General features: G+C 36.6%; 1 pseudogene across 1 annotated transcript in view; it reads left to right on the top strand.

Annotated features, from left to right (window-relative positions):
- The window catches only part of LOC143231112 (sodium/calcium exchanger 3-like), a 142,682-nt pseudogene extending 123,249 nt beyond the window's left edge, over positions 1-19,433 (top strand). Inside the window, exons 10-11 of the transcript XR_013016790.1 lie at positions 5,720-5,878; positions 9,842-19,433. The product of XR_013016790.1 is annotated as a sodium/calcium exchanger 3-like (transcript). The remainder of the gene's footprint in view (positions 1-5,719; positions 5,879-9,841) is intronic.
- Positions 19,434-19,804: the final 371 nt, after the last annotated feature.

The following is a 19,804-nucleotide window of genomic DNA, read 5'->3' as shown; positions in this document are numbered from 1 at the left end:
AGGTAACAATATGAACTATAAGATTATCTCCATGTGTAAGAATATAAAGTATAGAATTATCTTTAAAAGTAACAACGTGAAGTATAGAAATGTCTCTATAGGTAGCAATTTGAAGTATAGAATTGTTTCTCTAGGTAACAATTTGAAGTACATAATTGTCTCTGTAGTTTACAATGTGAAGTATAGAATTGTCTCTATAGGTAACAATGTGAAGTATAAAATTGTCTCTATAGGTAACAATGTGAAGTATAGAATTATCTATAGGTAACAATGTGAAGTATAGAATTGTCTCTATAGGTAACAATGTGAAGTATAAAATTGTCTCTATAGGTAACAATGTGAAGTATAGAATTGTCTCTATAGGTAACAATGTGAAGTATAAAATTGTCTCTATAGGTAACAATGTGAAGTATAAAATTATCTATAGGTAACAATGTGAAGTATAGAATTGTCTCTGTAGGTAACAATGTGAAGTATAGAATTGTCTCTATAGGTAACAATGTGAAGTATAAAATTGTCTCTATAGCTAGCAATGTGAAGTATAGAATTGTCTCTATAGCTAGCAATGTGAAGTATAGAATTGTCTCTGTAGGTAACAATGTGAAGTATAGAATTGTCTCTATAGCTAGCAATGTGAAGTATAGAATTGTCTCTATAGGTAACAATGTGAGTATAGAATTGTCTCTGTAGATAACAATGTGCAGTATAAAATTGTCTTTAAAGGTAACAATATGAACTGTAAGATTATCTCCATAAGTAACAACATGAAGTATAGAATTATCTTTAAAGGTAACAATGTGAAGTATAGAATTGTCTCCATAGCTGGCAATGTGAAGTATAGAATTGTCTCTGTAGGTAACAATGTGAAGTACAGATTTGTCTTTATAGGTTACAATATGAAGTATAGAATTGTCTGTATGGGTAACAATATGAACCATATGATTGTTTCTACAGGTAACAATATGAACTATAAGATTGTCTCTATAGGGTAACGCTACGTAATATAGTGTTGACTACAGAGGTACGTGTTGCCTTAATTAAAACACATTTTGTTTCAGTTTCTGTTTTTATTTTCTTTAGATCTTCGGTCAGAATTACAGCAATCACCTTCAAATGTGTAACTGCATCAGGTTAACAATCAGGGATTTGAAGAGAGACGCATAATATTTATTGTTTTAATATGTTTTGATCTTCGTATACGTAAAGTTATACAAGTGTGTGTTTCTTTTAGCAAAGCCACAATGGGCTATCTGCTGAGCCCACCGAGGGGAATCGAACCCCTGATTTTAGCGTTGTAAATCCGTAGACTTACCGCTGTACTAGCGGGGGCGTTATACAAGTAACAGTATAGAATATCCTTACATCTTCATTGGATTTAGATATATAACAGCAAGTGCAGGATACACTTATGAAAATACACGTTAAAATGTTAGCTTGTTATGAGAGTTCTTTCATTTGCTTGTAAATTAAGAAGAACGTCACAGTTACCCAATCTTAACACTTGGGAAACATCACATTTAATGTAATAAAATATGCAGTGTTTGAAGTTACTTTGCAGCGCTACCTGTTGTCAAGTTTTTACTTTTAAAAACTCGTTCTCCGTATTTTAGTACACTTACTTATACTGATAAATTCTTAAGTTGTGTGCTTTACGTTAGGGTCGATCACAAACTTATTTTAAGCCAACGTTGTGAAAAATAAGAAATCGAGATTTTCTTAAAATAAAAAATATAACCTAGCGTATTTGTGACTTTCACTTGTTAAGACTGGATTTCGCTGTAAATTTTAGGTATCTTCTGTTGAAATGTTTACCTGAACCTTATTGTACCTAATTTTTATGTAATTATGTTTCTTTAACTTGTAACTTAAAAACGCACCGTACATTGTAAGCTTAACATACTTAATGTGCGATGAATGTAATTAATGTTTTTTAATATATATTCTGATTTTGTATATACATATATATGTGTGTGTAACTATATAATAACGTTCGTGAAAGATGTGCTAAATGTTCTATTTATTCCTCGTATGGAAGAGAAACCAGAGAGAGAATCCACTCGTACTTTAGGTAATCGCAACTAGCAAATCTTGCATGTTGTCCCTTATCAAAATGGTTTACTGAGGTACAGCTTTTCTGTCTATCGATGCATGATATCTTTGTTTGTCTATCGAAATGTCTCGTTTATTTTCACATCATTTTCTCTCAGCACGAAATAACGTCGCTTCTCCTGCATGCTCAAAATCATTCAGTAAAACAAAAGCCAATCCAGATCATAAGTTTGCCAGTAGTGATAAAAGGCCTATCCGTTTATGTATTCTAATTAAACTCACTCGTTTATTCGTTGTCGTTTTATTTTACGATCGCTTTAATTGGTTGTATAATAAACTTGACGATATAATTGAAACTTAAATTATTTTAGAAAAAAAAATCTGACACGTTGGGATGATGTGATGCCAACAATACCATCATCTTTACATGAACCAGTAACTTTCTTAATCATGGAACCCACCACCCCTATTTGAATGTAGTCACATTTTGATGGTACGTTCATTTACACCAGCAGATGGCAAACTTACTCCATGTACAGTAAATATAATTGGTTTGGTTTCGCTCTGTTTTGAATTTCGTACAAAGCTGCACGAGGGCTATCTCCGCTAGCCGTCCCTAATTTAGCAGTGTAAGACTAGAGTGAAGGCAGCTAGTCATTACCACCCACTGCTAACTCTTGGGCTACTCTTTTAGCAACGAATAGTAGGGTTGATCGTCACATAACTCCCCCACGGCTGAAAGGGTAAGCATGTTTGGTGCGACGGGAATTCGAACCCGTGACCGTCGGATTAGGAGTCGAGTGCCTTTACCACCTGGCTATGGCAGGCCTCCCTTCTTTATGACTTCCATTAATTTGTCCAGATGATGAATACCTTTAATTAACAGGTGGGGTAGGGCGCTCGACTCACAGTTCCCGAACATGTTCCTTCATTTCAGTCGTAGGGGCGTTGTAGTGTGACGTCCAATCCCACCTTTCGTTGGCAAAAGATTAGCCTCAGGTATGACGGTTTATCATGTTGAATATCTGCCTTTCCTGCAGTCTCGCACTGCTAAATTAGGAACGGTTAGTGCAGTTAACCATTGTGTAGCTTTGCACGAAATTCAATCCTTCAAATTTAGTCTATTGTCGGTAAATGGCTCATCTAAAGTAATAGCCAGTTAACCAGAAGATAAAAAAATGTTTTAACTTGTATGAACCAAAGCACACGTTTTCGTACATCAGTGACTTTTCATTCTCCTACCGTAGATAATTTTGACATTCCGGACCACGAATGACGTATAATATATATTGTGATCGTGTCAGTTCAGGGTTTGCCCTATTATCGAATACATAAGCTGGTATAATTAATGGATCAATTATTATTCTCTGCAATAACTTTTCCAAAAAGTCCTACACTGTGAGAAAACAACAAAAACCTGAAAGTAAACATTTTAAATTATAAGATAAAATAAGAATCACTTCGAAACGTTTTGTATTTATTACGGAGGTCCTGTTTCAAAAATTCTTATATACTCATTACACAGGTAAAAATTAGTCGTTTTTCAAAAGTACTTGCCCAGACGTGGCCAGGTGGGTTAAAGCGTTTGACTCGTAAACTGAGGTCGCGGGTTCGAATCCCCGTCGTCCGAACATGCTCGATCTTTCAGCCATGGGGGCGTTATAATATGATGGTCTGTCCCACTATTAGTTGATAAAAGAGTAGCCCAAGAGTTGGCGGTGGGTGGTGATGACTAGCTGCCTTCCATCTAGTCTTACACTGCTAAATTAAGGACAACTAGCGCAGATAGCTCTCGTGTAGCTTTGCGCGAAATTCAAAAACAAAACAAACAATCAAAAATTCTTGTGTATTTATGACAAAGGTTAAAATCAGCCTTTTCCAAAAGTTCTTATCTCTTTATTACCCAAGTGAAAATTAATACTTTTGAAAAAGTTCTTATGTATTTATTACTGAGGTTAGAATCAATCATGTTCCAAAAGTTCTTATGTGTATATTACTGAGGTGAAAATCAGTTTTGCTCCAAAAGATTTTATGTATCCGTTACGGAGGTTTAAATCAGTCTTGCTCCAAAAATTCTTATGTATTTATTACTGAAGTCAGAATCAGTCCTGTTCCAAAAGTTCTTCTGTATTTATTACTTACGTGAGAATCAGTCCTGTTCGAAAAGTTCTTATGTATTTATTATTTACGTGAGAATCAGTCCTGTTCTAAAAGTTCTTTTGTAATTGTTACGGAGGCTTAAATCAGTCTTGCTCCAAAAGTTCTTATGTATTTATTATTTACGTGAGAATCAGTCCTGTTCCAAAAGTTCTTTTGTAATTGTTACGGAGGCTTAAATCAGTCTTGCTCCAAAAGTTCTTATGTATTTATTATTTACGTGAGAATCAGTCCTGTTCCAAAAGTTCTTCTGTATTTATTACTTACGTGAGAATCAGTCCTGTTCGAAAAGTTCTTATGTATTTATTATTTACGTGAGAATCAGTCATGTTCTAAAAGTTCTTTTGTAATTGTTACGGAGGCTTAAATCAGTCTTGCTCCAAAAGTTCTTATGTATTTATTACTGAAGTGAGAATCAGTCCTGTTCGAAAAGTTCTTATGTATTTATTACGGAGGTAAAAATCATTTCTTTTCCAAGAGTTCTTATGTATTTACTACTGACGTGAAAATTGGTCTTGTTCTAAAAGTTTTTATATATTTATTACGGAGATAAAAATCAGTCCTGTTTCAAAAGTTCTCATGTATTTATTACTGAGGTGAAAATCAGTCCTGTTCCAAGAGTTCTTATGTATATCTTACTGAGGTGAAAATTAGTTCTTTTGCAAACGTTCTTATGTATTTGTTACAGAGGTTTAAATCAGTCTTGCTCCAAAAGTTCTTATGAATTTATTACGGAGATGAAAATCAGTCCTGTTCCAAAAGTTCTTAAGTATTTATTACGAAGGTGAGAATTTGTACTGTTACGAAAATTTTGTCAGTGTGTTCACTACAGGTATGAATATCAGATAAGTAATGTCCCCAATTTTCTATGTATTGTTGTGGGGTGTATACAAGTCACGTTTCAAAATTCCTATCTATTTATTTATTATCATATTGGAAATCAGCTATATCTCAAAAATGTTATTTACTTTTCACTGGGGAGAGAAATTGGTCAAGTAAAGTTCGAAAACTGTTTGCTTATTTATTTAGTACTGTTATATGTGTCAGCCATGTTCCAAAACATTTATATATTTTTAGTCGTAATTTGTCACATAGTGTAAATAAATATGTTTATCTCTATGCTAAGCTCTCGTGCGTTCCCGTGGTATAGTGAGATAAATTCACACACTCTTTTACAATTTTAAAAATATTTTGCAATTTCTGAAGCAGTGGCGTATTTAGGTAGGGACTAGAGGGGGTCAGCACAAGGTCCCATGGTCTCAGTGGAGGCCCATTGATAATTTTATTGTATGTAAAATTACTTGGGATGTAGGGCCCACAAAAATTATTACCCCATGGGTCCACATAATCTTAAATCCGCCACTGTCTGAAAGTTCATGGAGAAGAAACATCGAACATTTTGTTGTATTTTTAGTGTTAAAATATCCTTTTTCTATAGACATAAAACAACATTATACGTGATCTGGATTGGAGGTACTTTATTGCATGCTGTTAAGTTATTTCTGTTCTGCAGATTATATGGATGGCTGGCTTTGCTTCGTCACTTCTATCTGTATAATAGGAATTCTCACAGCTTTCATCGGCGACTTAGCTTCCCACTTCGGTTGTACCTTGGAGATCAAAGATCAGGTCACAGCTATTGCCTTTGTTGCTTTGGGTACGAGTGTTCCAGGTAAGTTGGCTTAGGCCTAACATAGAGTGATGGACTAAGACGCCCTCGTCTCGGAAAATGGTAATAATTACTACTAATAATAATTTTTTTTCTATTAATCTTTCAGACCCCAGCGCAACAAAGGTTTCATGTGAATTGTCATGCTTTTCTAGCTTACTTGGTAAAGAACGAATTAAATTGGAACTTCTTCTTGTGCCTGAATCTTACAGAAGATAGTAATAATAAATATTTAGCAACTAGAAAGCATCGCAACTCTCGTAAGCCTTTTTGTTGCCATCATAATTTTTAGTATGAATTAGCTTCACCTGACGGCCCTTTGCTTCTTTCTGCTTCCCCTGTTTAGATTACTGGGGAGGCTGGGCCTGTTTCGTAAGCAGTATAGCAGTTATAGGTTTATTGACGGCCGTTGTCGGCGATTTGGCCTCTTTCTTCGGCTGCACTGTAGGTTTGCGCGACACCATAACAGCTATATCGTTGGTGGCGCTCGGAACCAGTATTCCAGGTACAGTAGTTTTGTCTCACTCGACAAAGATCCCATTCAGTTTTCTAGTTGTAGGAAGGATTCATAATTTATTGATCAGGTAAATTTGTGTAGATATATGTACCAGTTAATTTCAGTATATCAGCTATGAAGAGACATATTTTCCTGGTTGTAAGTGTCATCTAATGTTTAATAAAGTGTACGATGCCACCTATACTGTATCGCAACCTTAAATAATTTTAGACCCAGATTTTCTGGGTGCAAACGATTGTCACTATGTTCACCTTCCGCCTACCTTTTGGCCCCCAGTGGCACAGTGATATGTCTGCTGACTTAACACTACTAAAAATCGCGTTTCGATATCTGTGGTGAGCAGAGAACAGATGGCCCTTCTGTAGCTTTGTGCATAACAACAACAAAAAAATCCGCCTCCCTCAACCCTCACACCTGGTCAAGATCACCATCAACACAAAAGTAACGTGTTATTTTAGTGTCATGATTTTTGTTATTTTTTAATATACAGCTATAACTGTTTACGTAAAATTTTATAGTGTAGGTGGCACTGTACATGATTTAGTAAACTGACACTACATGGTCAAAAGTATGTGGACCATCACACCCATATGTACTTGTTGAACGTCTCATTCCAAAACTATGGGCATCTATATGAAGTTGGTCCCCCTTTTGCTGCTATAACAGCCTCCACTCTTCTGGGAAGGCTTTCCACAAAACTTTGGAACATGGCTGCAGGGATTCGCTGCTATTCAGCCACAAGAGCATCAGTGAGGTCTAGCGCTAATGTCGGGCGAGAAGGCCTGGCTCGCAGTCGGCGTTCCAGTTCATCCCATAGGTGTTGAGGTCATGGCTCTGTGCAGGCCAGTCAAATTCTTCCACACTAACCTCAGCAAACTATGTCTTTATGGACCACAATTTGTGCACAGGGGCATTGTAATGCTGAAACAAAAATGGGCTTTCCCCAAACTGTTGCCACAAAGTTGGAAACACACAATTCTCTAGAATGTCATTGTACGCTGTAGCATCAAGATTTCTCTTCACTGAAACTAAAGAGCCTATCCCAAACCATGAAAACCAGCCCCAGACCATTATTCCTCCTCCACAAAACTTTACAGTTGGCACTATGTATTCAGGTTCAGTTTCGTCCGTCAAACTGCCAGAGAGTGAGGCGTGATTCATCACTCCAGAAAACGTGTTTCCATTGCTCCAGAATCCAATGGCGGTGTGCTTTACACCACTCCAGCCGACGCTTGGTCCTAGACGTTTCCACTTTACAATAACAGCACTTACAATTGACCGGGGCAACTCTAGCAGGGCAGAAATTTGACGAACTGACTTATTGGAAGGTGGCATTCTGTGGCAGCGCCATGTTGAAAGTCACTGAGCTCTTCAGTACGACCCATTCTACTGCCAATGTTTGTCTATGGAAATTACATGGCTGTATGGTTGACTTTATGAAATAGACGAACCCACTAAATAGAAGGGTGTCCACATACTTTTGGCCGTGTTGTGCATGTATATAATCCAAAACTCTAACCCACACCAAACCAGCGTTTTATTTGTATTACCTTGTATATTTTACATTGTCAAATATAATATTACCTTTGTTAAAATTCTTTTTTTCTCCAATAATGTGCATGTTTTTCATTGTTTAAATATTGTAATGTTGAAGGACAAAATATAAACAGTGTTTAACATTAGTAGGCTGAAATACATTACGATGCGTGCTATGAATATTGTGTTATAATGGTTTCTAGGACTTGCAGATTAAAGAAACTGACCTGGGCAAGTCATGATTCCAAAGTTTTTTATAGCCATAGTGCTTTTGGAAAGTATAAATTCTTTGTATTTGTTTGGTTTTAATTAATTTTTTTAATATCTCTATTCATATAATTCCTTATTTTACGTACTGTGTTTGTTGGGTGGATTTTTTAAAAATTAGACTATAAAACAATAGTCGAATGTACACATGTACACATTTGGCGTTAAAAAAAAAGTTTTATTTCTCTAAGTTTCACGGTTAGTGTAACCAATAATCACCGATGCGCTTGACGTCATCAATAAACAAAACTTAACAGAAATTCAATTGACTTAACGATTTCTTACCATTCATTCTCAGTTTAAGACGCACGTTCAATATTCAGAGCAGTGAACTAACTAGCTTACAGTAACAAACGAACTGACTAAATTATGCACTGATTGCTCATAAATTACTCTTTTAGCCTAGCTCGTGTTTTATACTATTCAAACTGTTTTTAAACTGTGGAAAACATTCCAGACGTCAGGCCACGTGCTCCTCACGTGACATGAAATTTCCAATTGAACAGTAATGCGCAAATTCCGAGAAACATTTATATTAAAGACCTTTTGTTTTTTTAATTTCGCGCAAAGCTACTCGAGGGCTATCTGCGCTAGCCGTCCCTAATTTGGCAGTGTAAGACTAGAGGGAAGGCAGCTAGTCATCACCTCCCCACTAACTCTTGGGCTAATCTTTTACCAACGAGTAGTGGGATTGACCGTCACATTATAATGCCACCACGGCTGAAAGGACGAGCATGTTTGGTGCGATAGAGATTCGAACCCGCGACCCCCAGATTACGAGTCGAACGCCTTAACCCACCTGGTCATGCCGGGCCTTATCAAAGACCTAGGCTACAATTAGGCTTTTGTAGTTAATTATAAATGCTCTCGTTAGTTTTGAAATTCTTAAATCATTTTGTGATACACCTTTATAAGTATTTTCATTAAATACGTTTCCATACTCTTTATTCAATTTTTTTCCTTATTTTACGTATTTTATTTGACATTCAGTTTTAAATAAAAAGACACTAGTAGTTTACAATCGCGCTTGCCAAGGGTACAAGACCATTTCTGGAAGTGTTCACTTAGAAAGAAATCTTATTTTGATAACCACATTAAGCTATGATAGGTACACCTGACAAAATTATAGCCAGGTTTTAGGCGCTCAACTCGTAATCTGAGGGTCGCGGGTTCGAATTCCCGTCACACGAAACATGCTCGCCCCGTCAGCTGTGGGGCTCTTATAGTGTTATGGTTAATCGCACTATTCGTTGGTAAAAGAGTAGCCCAAGAATTGGCGGTGGGAGGTGATGACTAGTTGCGTTTCCTCTAGTCCTACACTGCTAAATTAGGGACGACTAGCGCAGATAGCCCTGGTGTAGCTTTGTGCGAAATTCAAAACAAACACACAAACAAAATATTCCCTTCTTAATAGTTGCTTTACTTCTCCATGTTTCCGTTCTATTCTTGTCTTTTACCAAAGAGCATTGTTAGGACTAGCACCACACAACCCAACTATTACGCTTCCTGATTTTTCCTTGTTTATCTCCTGCGAAGAAACGAAGTACAGGTTAAAAAAAAACTGATCGTGATAATTCCACTATGATTACATATATATATATATATATAACTCAGAGCAGATTGTAATTTTTTCTTCCGATTTTCAGACACGTTTGCCAGCAAAGTAGCAGCAATAAACGACCGTTACGCCGATTCTTCGATCGGGAATGTTACCGGAAGCAACGCGGTCAACGTTTTCCTGGGTATCGGGATCGCCTGGTCCATCGCAGCCGTCTACCATGCCGTAAAGGGAGACGAGTTTCGTGTGAATCCGGGAAGTCTAGCATTCTCAGTGACTTTGTTCTGCGTCTGTGCGTTCGTCGCCTGCACGATTCTTCTTCTTCGTCGCTCCAAGGTGGTAGGTGGGGAGTTGGGTGGCCCCATGAAGTATAAACTACCGACTTCTGTTACCTTAGTTTCTCTATGGCTCTTCTACGTGCTAATGTCGAGTTTAGAGGTCTACGGTGTCATCCCGGGTTTCTAAACACTGAGATACAAACACTATGGTCGAAAAACGGGTGAGTAATATGACAAGAAGAACCAGCCTCTCTGACGCAGGTCGGATGTTTCCCCATTTGTATAGTGTCCAGAGAAGACAACGACACTGTGTTACTTAAAAAGTTCCAAAATAGAAGACAAGTTTCATCTTCGAATAACGATTCGAAAGAAATGTTACCTTGTATAATGTCTTTTTGTTGTTGTTGTTGTTTTTTTTTTGTGCCGCCTAAAACGTAGTTGCTTAGTTTTTAAATACTTTTCGTCAAGGGGAGGGGAGGGGGGGAATAAATGACCGACCAAATTACGTCTTGAGTGAATGTCAGTTGTAACCGGGTAATGTTGTTTAGATTCTTAATACTGAATTTCCTCAACGCTATTTGTGTTTTGTATAAGAGTTGAATGAACAAGTCGTTTCTGTGTGTTGTTCGAGTTAATAGGCCTAAGTTTATCCGAGCCAGATTTTCACCCCCGTTGACTCGGTGACCAAATGATGCCATTGTCAATTAGTTTTGAAGTTAACAAGTGACTAATGTCCAGACACTGTGCACGTGTTATGATCAAATTACGAATTCACCTCTTATTGTTGCGCTTATAAATTAAAACTAGTTTATTGTCTCTTGTTTTTATATTCAGAGCTTTCCTATAGGTGAGATAACTTAAGCATCCGTTCCGTGAAAAGTGCCATAAGATAAATTGCCTGATCAAAGTCGTTTACGTATTACAAACGTTCTATAGGATAATATATTTAATGAAAAACTATGAGCGAGCTTTGTTAGTAAAGTATCATTGATTATATATAGTGCGATAATAGTTCACACACTTGTCAACAAAAGAAATATTCAACAAACGGTTTGTGTGTTCTCGTTTCTTACCGTTTTCCACGTTGACAGAAGAACGCTGTATTAGGCGGTCTTTAGAGTTTTCATTAAAGCTTCATCTAGCAGCGACATATCTTCATCAGGCTGCAGGTTATTTGAGCATATAGTTCGCGATGATCTACTATGCCATAGAGGACACTATTGCCTCTGATGTTTGAATAATATAAATATTGTACTCCACCAATCGTTTCTTAATTTTCTTCCAAAGTTATAAAACACCGCCCACGGCTGGTATAAAATTAGAAATATATTTTTCAACTCTTCTGCTGGCTAAGGTGCCTACAAAGCATTTTCTATTAGAAATATATTTATTTTCATAACGCTTTGCTTTATCTTTGTAAACTGGTGTTCATTTATTTTTAAACACATAGTGAAATGAGTGTCGACATGCCACCCAATAGCTGCTCTATCTAGCTCGCTAAATGTTTTGTTACTTACTTTCGTTTATATTTTGAGTAGTTTTAAGAGTTCGACACAGTAGGTCATGAGGCGTTCATAATCCCAGTTCTTTGTTTATTATTATTACTCGGATATTTTTAATTGCACGATCTTGGAAGCAGAGGGTGTGCGCACGCTTCCGCTCAGTACTGCGCATGGTTAAGCGATTTAAGTGAATTGTTTGCGCAATTTTCAACCCTGTAGTTATATGATTTTTACTTTTACCTTTCATGTGCCCCTACCTGTACTTTGCAACATGAAAAGTTCTAGATTAGCCAGTGAAATATTATTATTTCTTGTCATTACATATGTATTTAAATGTTCTAGTCCTGTGAGTGAACTCGATGTATCTACCGGACAAGGCATTCGCTAGTTGTCTTTCTGACAATATTTTAAGGCCAGTTCATACACAATAATTAATGTATGAATAAGGACGGCCCTAGGAGTCTTAAAACAAGTTTCATTGTTCAAACTACGCGATGGTTTCATTAGAATAGCGAGAAATGAACTATTTAAAACAATTTAACTTGTAGCCTGTAACAAAGGCCTAGGTTCCCAACCGACCTTCTAATTTGTTTTTGTTTATTTCCCTTTTTACGTTAATTTCGTCGATTTGAATAATCCTGGTATTGTTTTATCCCATACTGAATCTAGTTGCACAAACAAATCTGTATGTAACTTAAAAAAAAACACTTGCGTAAAACATCTATATTTACAATTGAAAGGAATATAATGTTAAAATCATTACGTAATAAATAGTTATTACAACAGTAACTTGCCTCCCAAAAAAAAGTTTACACATATACGTCAATATTCTATATCACCATCTACGAACAAACTATAAAAGCGAGGTTGGGACTCATGTACCGATATAATTATTTCCATTCCTATAACGCCATCTAGGTTAAACTTCTTAGACTTACAAAACATATGTCCAGTATTTTATTTTTTTTTATAGATTTAGACCAACCTCGTTGTTTAATACGATATATTTTCATTTTTTGATTTCAGATTTTTGGTTGAATTTAAATTGGCCAGATTTTTTTTTACTAATTTAAAATTCAAAATCAGGAAACATAAAAATGCGGTAGAAAAATAAAAAAAACACAAAGTAAGTAAATTGGTATTAGCACAAGGTATGACGGAAACATCTAATGTTATAGAGTAACACTAAGTTGATACATCAGATAGAATTTAAAATGATATTAAATAACAACGAAATGATTGAAACTGAAAAAAACAAACCATCAAATATATCGTATTAAACGTCCAGATCTGGAAATAATCAAGTACTGGACAGATGATTTGTAACCTGCGTAGATAGCGCTATGTGAATGTAAATAATTGTGTGTATATAAGTCCTAACCATACATCCATATCTTTACCGTTACTTCCAATGGTGGTGTTTATAGGGTACGAAAATTATTATTTACTGTATAATGAATTAAACGTTATACTCCTTTTAATTGTTAATACATAACTACAACACTGAAGTGACGGGGGGGGGTAGTGAAGGATACATAAACGTTGTAGTATATAGACATGCACAATAGGCTATAAATACTTCAAGTTTTATGGGTCGCGCCAATTTTTCATCTGGGTTTACTGAATAAGTAATGAGTTTTTGGCAAACCGAAAGTTTTAAAAGAAGTAGGTGTAAAGAAACATGGTTCATTACCGTTAAAGTATCGCGAAGTGGGTGTGAAGAAAAAATGTTCATGGCTCGTTAATGTTATTCTTAAAAAAAAAACAACCGACAAACACCAGTTAATGACTAGTTAATGCTGAGTTATATACAGTTAGTATTGTATATAGTATTAAAAACTGCTCCTAAGACCTAGGAAGATGTTGAAAATCTTGTGAAAACGTTTTGTTTTGTTTCTACTTAAATCATGAAGCTAATTCGATACTGTTTCCTTCTCTCCCGGACCCCTGTTAGCTCAACGATAAGTCTGTAGGTTTACGATCCTATCATTTTGGCTTCAGTACTTGTATTGAGCACAACACAGGTAACCCTTTATTTAGCTTTGTGCTTAACAACACAAATTATCTGTTGTTTGTTTGTTTTTTATAAATGTGTTAACTGAAATCTACATTGGTAAAAGTACACTTTATCGTTCTTGTAAATAAAGTTCATGAGGTTATTTAGGGGAGGGGGGAGTCATAAAAGTCACCTTTTATATTTTATTTAAAATTAAAATCTTAACAGCAAAGAAAATTCTGCAGTTGCTTCTAAAAACTCACACAAATAAGTTAAATATGGGGAAATAGTTAAATTAACGATGCAAGAACATGAACATGCCATTCTAGTTGGCGGTTAGCGATACATGAACATGCCATCCTAGTTAGCGGTTAGCGATACATGAACATGCCATCCTAGTTGGCGGTTAGCGATACATGAACATGCCATCCTAGTTGGCGGTTAGCGATACATGAGCATGACATCCTAGTTGGCGGTTAGCGATACATGAGCATGACATCCTTAGTTGCCGGTTAGCGATACATGAATATGCCATCCTAGTTGCCGGTTAGCGATACAAGAAATGTGTCGTTTTTTTTTAAAGTATGAATAATTCAGCCTCGTGAACTCTTGGAGATCTTGGTTAATGTTTAAAATATAATTCATATTTTATATGTAAAGTATTCCTAGAACTTTAAACCACTAATGGTTCGTTTCTTAACTTAGAAGTACCGTGAAAGCTAGAGGGCGTCACACTAATATTGTTCACATAATTGGCTCTCGAAATGTTATTTCGTACGAAACTATGACAGAAAGAATGTATTCGTCTTGGGGATGGCGTTTTGATTACAGATAGCCTTTGGTTATGAGGTTTAGAAGAACGCTTACGTGGACGTCATAATCAGCTGAAGGTTTGTGTTGTGGAAAACAAAACAGTAACTAACTTACATTTACATCTATAAAATAGGTTGTGCAACTAGGGAAAAATATTTATTACTCTAATGATTAAGCCTCTAATATTTGACGTAACGAAATCTTCTGATTTTCAGTTACTAGAAGCAGTGCCTTTATGACGTTAAGATTGGTCAAATCTTGTTTTTCTAGAACAATCTCTATTTATTTTAATGAGTTTCATTTACGTAACGTATTTAAAGTTTGATCTCCTATCAATTTATTTATAGAACTCTTGTTCCAACTGGAAGTGTGTTACACATACAGGTCCCGATATGGGAAGTGTGTTTCACATACAGGTCCCGATATTGGAAGTGTGTTTCATCTTCAGGTCCCGATATGAGAAGTGTGTTTCACATACAGGTCCCGATATTGTAAGTGTATTTCACATACAGGTCCCAATATTGGAAGTGTGTTGCACATACAGGTCCCGATATGGGAAGTGTGTTTCACATACAGGTCCCGATATTGGAAGTGTGTTCCACATACAGGTCCCGATATTGGAAGTGTGTTTCACATACAGGTCCCGATATTGGAAGTGTATTTCACATACAGGTCCCAATATTGGAAGTGTGTTGCACATACAGGTCCCGATATGGGAAGTGTGTTTCACATACAGGTCCCGATATTGGAAGTGTGTTCCACATACAGGTCCCAATATTGGAAGTGTGTTTCACATACAGGTCCCAATATTGGAAGTGTGTTTCACATACAGGTCCCAATATTGGAAGTGTATTTCACATACAGGTCCTGATATTGGAAGTGTGTTTCACATACAGGTCTCGATATGAGAAGTGTGTTTCACATACAGGTCCCGATATTGGAAGTGTGTTTCACATACAGGTCCCAATATTGGAAGTGTATTTCACATACAGGTCCCGATATTGGAAGTGTGTTCCACATACAGGTCCCGATATTGGAAGTGTGTTTCACATACAGGTCCCAATATTGGAAGTGTATTTCACATACAGGTCCTGATATTGGAAGTGTGTTTCACATACAGGTCTCGATATTGGAAGTGTGTTTCACATACAGGTCCCAATATTGGAAGTGTGTTTCACATACAGGTCCCGATATTGGAAGTGTGTTTCACATACAGGTCCCAATATTGGAAGTGTATTTCACATACAGGTCCCGATATTGGAAGTGTGTTCCACATACAGGTCGCGATATTGGAAGTGTGTTTCACATACAGGTCCCAATATTGGAAGTGTGTTTCACATACAGGTCCCAATATTGGAAGTGTGTTTAACATACAGGTCCCGATATTGGAAGTGTGTTTCACATACAGGTCCCAATATTGGAAGTGTATTTCACATACAGGTCCCGATATTGGAAGTGTGTTCCACATACAGGTCTCGATATTGGAAGTGTGTTTCACATACAGGTCCCGATATTGGAAGTGTATTTCACATACAGGTCCCGATATGGGAAGTGTGTTTCACATACAGGTCCCGATATGGGAAGTGTGTTTCACATACAGGTCCCGATATTGGAAGTGTGTTCCACATACAGGTCCCAATGTTGGAAGTGTGTTTCACATACAGGTCCCAATATTGGAAGTGTATTTCACATACAGGTCCTGATATTGGAAGTGTGTTTCACATACAGGTCTCGATATGAGAAGTGTGTTTCACATACAGGTCCCGATATTGGAAGTGTGTTTCACATACAGGTCCCAATATTGGAAGTGTATTTCACATACAGGTCTCGATATGAGAAGTGTGTTTCACATACAGGTCTTGATATTGGAAGTGTGTTTCACATACAGGTCCCAATATTGGAAGTGTATTTCACATACAGGTCTTGATATTGGAAGTGTGTTTCACATACAGGTCCCGATATTGAAAGTGTGTTTCACATACAGGTCCCAATATTGGAAGTGTGTTTCACATACAGGTCCCAATATTGGAAGTGTGTTTCACATACAGGTCTCGATATGAGAAGTGTGTTTCACATACAGGTCTCGATATGAGAAGTGTGTTTCACATACAGGTCCCGATATTGGAAGTGTGTTTCACATACAGGTCCCAATATTGGAAGTGTGTTTCACATACAGGTCCTGATATTGGAAGTGTGTTTCACATACAGGTCCCGATATGAGAAGTGTGTTTCACATACAGGTCCTGATATTGGAAGTGTGTTTCACATACAGGTCCCGATATGAGAAGTGTGTTTCACATACAGGTCCCGATATTGAAAGTGTGTTTCACATACAGGTCCCGATATTGGAAGTGTGTTTCACATACAGGTCCTGATATTGGAAGTGTGTTCCACATACAGGTCCCGATATGAGAAGTGTGTTTCACATACAGGTCCTGATATTGGAAGTGTATTTCACATACAGGTCCCGATATTGGAAGTGTGTTCCACATACAGGTCCCGATATTGGAAGTGTGTTTCACATACAGGTCCCGATATTGGAAGTGTATTTCACATACAGGTCCCAATATTGGAAGTGTGTTGCACATACAGGTCCCGATATGGGAAGTGTGTTTCACATACAGGTCCCGATATTGGAAGTGTGTTCCACATACAGGTCCCAATATTGGAAGTGTGTTTCACATACAGGTCCCAATATTGGAAGTGTATTTCACATACAGGTCCTGATATTGGAAGTGTGTTTCACATACAGGTCTCGATATGAGAAGTGTGTTTCACATACAGGTCCCGATATTGGAAGTGTGTTTCACATACAGGTCCCAATATTGGAAGTGTATTTCACATACAGGTCTCGATATAAGAAGTGTGTTTCACATACAGGTCTTGATATTGGAAGTGTGTTTCACATACAGGTCCCAATATTGGAAGTGTATTTCACATACAGGTCTTGATATTGGAAGTGTGTTTCACATACAGGTCCCGATATTGGAAGTGTGTTTCATATACAGGTCCCAATATTGGAAGTGTGTTTCACATACAGGTCTCGATATGAGAAGTGTGTTTCACATACAGGTCTCGATATGAGAAGTGTGTTTCACATACAGGTCCCGATATTGGAAGTGTGTTTCACATACAGGTCCCAATATTGGAAGTGTGTTTCACATACAGGTCCTGATATTGGAAGTGTGTTTCACATACAGGTCCCGATATGAGAAGTGTGTTTCACATACAGGTCCTGATATTGGAAGTGTGTTTCACATACAGGTCCCGATATGAGAAGTGTGTTTCACATACAGGTCCCGATATTGAAAGTGTGTTTCACATACAGGTCCCGATATTGGAAGTGTGTTTCACATACAGGTCCTGATATTGGAAGTGTGTTCCACATACAGGTCCCGATATGAGAAGTGTGTTTCACATACAGGTCCTGATATTGGAAGTGTGTTTCACATACAGGTCCCGATATTGGAAGTGTGTTTCATATACAGGTCCCGATATTGGAAGTGTGTTTCACATACAGGTCCCGAGTAAGTTAATAATCATAAACACACTCGTGTATTTTGCCTATAAAAATAAGTTATTGTTAAAATGCTATTTATTACTTGTATGTTTGTTTGTGTTTTAAGTGCGCGTTCTATTTACATGTGGTACGGGCGTATTGAACTAATGTGGGGTTAGGTGATTAGCTTCAGGCCAGACAGTGTTAAAGACATGTCCAAATAAGATACATATGCTCTGCTGTCTGGTGAAGGTCAAATGATTAGTTAACCCACTTGGTTATTTCTACAGACCTTGGTAGTGATAAGTTAAGTTATTAAAAACCACCCTTTTGAACCTAATATTCATCATTACCTTCAACATTATACAACTAACTATTGTCTTTCTGTACGGTCAGGAGAGACTTGTCAGTTTATCTCCGGTTGCTACAGAGTTCCGGTTACACTCAACAACATCCTCATTACCTTCGTTATTTATTTATATTCCTACGTCTCGTGGTGTATAGATACACGGTTATCGCCTGGTTATTAGTCAACGTGGCGAAGTTGTATCTCTTCGATTATCTGTTTGTTTGTTTTTCTTCTTCTCGTGCTATTATTCATTGAATGCTAAGAGAGAAAAACTGAAGATAAATAGCAGAGTCTACCAGTCGAATAATTCACTCTTTCTCCCACTATTCGGTAGTACCGTATTGAACAACTTACTGCTTTTCATACTATGATCCTATTGTATAACTAACTGTCTTTAAGAAAATCTCTCGCTCTCGTTTTATGCTCTAAAATAGGTAAAATACTCTCAGTCCAAGAGACTGTCGTGTCTAAATGATCTGGGTATTCTTTTTATACGCTCTACTACAAACCTGTTTCCAGTTTCTTTAGGTACTACCCTTATTCCAACGCGTTCCAAAATGGCTGACACCATCTGCTTTTTATAAGTGTCAGTTTTGTTCACCTCTCGTTAGATAATTCGAAGTTGTTTTGTTTATTTATCTCTCTTTTCGTTTTCCATTTCATTGCTTTTTAATTTGTTCACAGAACGCGGTGTCTTTTTGTTGTTGTCATTGAAAAGTTACTTCAGTTTGAAATAAAAAAAAACGAAAAAGAGAGATGGTTGAAACACCTTTGGTAAAATTGCTTAGTTTCTGGTGTAAGTTTGTTTTAACTTACGGAACCATCTGAAGTTTGGTATTGTATAAAATGTAAAAGTAAAACTATTACAAAAGTAAAATAGATACGAGTATAGCCTAAATATACTAAATTTTTAATTGTCTTCAAAATTTATAAAGATATATTTGGATACCCGGAAGAACATAATTGTTAGTTTCGTGGTTTTAAATTTATTATTAATAACGTAATTCAGTACGAGAATTGTACATAGATGATTATGAAAGAAAACTAACTGATAAATATGAAACTTCGTGGAAAGCAGAACATTGTTATCGGAATGTTAGAAGTCATTACGGACCTAGGTTCTTGTTTTCTTACCTTGTTTTAATGCGTTATTTCTGTGGAACTTCAACTTTTATTGCGTCTGGGCTGTAAAAAATAGACGTAACTAAGTTAGTATTACAATAAATGGTTTGTTATGTTCCCAGCTTTGTATGTCTGTACTTTTAACACATTTTGAAAACATGTTATTGTTTTCTTTATATTACACCTCACTCACTATACACCGCTATCACTTTTCATACAGGCAATGCTATCATAATGTATTAATATTTATTGTTTTTTATCAGACAATACTATTATAATACATTATTACTTATAGCCAGTTTCTCAGGCAACACTATCATAATACATTAACATTTATTGTTGTTTATCAGGCGATACTGTCATAATACATCAACATTTATTGTAGTTTATCAGACAGTACTGTCATGCCATTTTGACATATATTGTTGTTTATCAGGCAACACCATCATAATGTATTAATATTTGTTGTTGTTTATCAGGCAGTTCTGTCAT

Source organism: Tachypleus tridentatus, chromosome 10 (genome assembly GCF_004210375.1).
Source record: "Tachypleus tridentatus isolate NWPU-2018 chromosome 10, ASM421037v1, whole genome shotgun sequence".
NCBI classification, from domain to species: domain Eukaryota; kingdom Metazoa; phylum Arthropoda; class Merostomata; order Xiphosura; family Limulidae; genus Tachypleus; species Tachypleus tridentatus.
The sequence above is the reverse complement of the archived record's forward strand: the minus strand, read 5'-3'. Positions and strand labels throughout refer to the sequence as shown.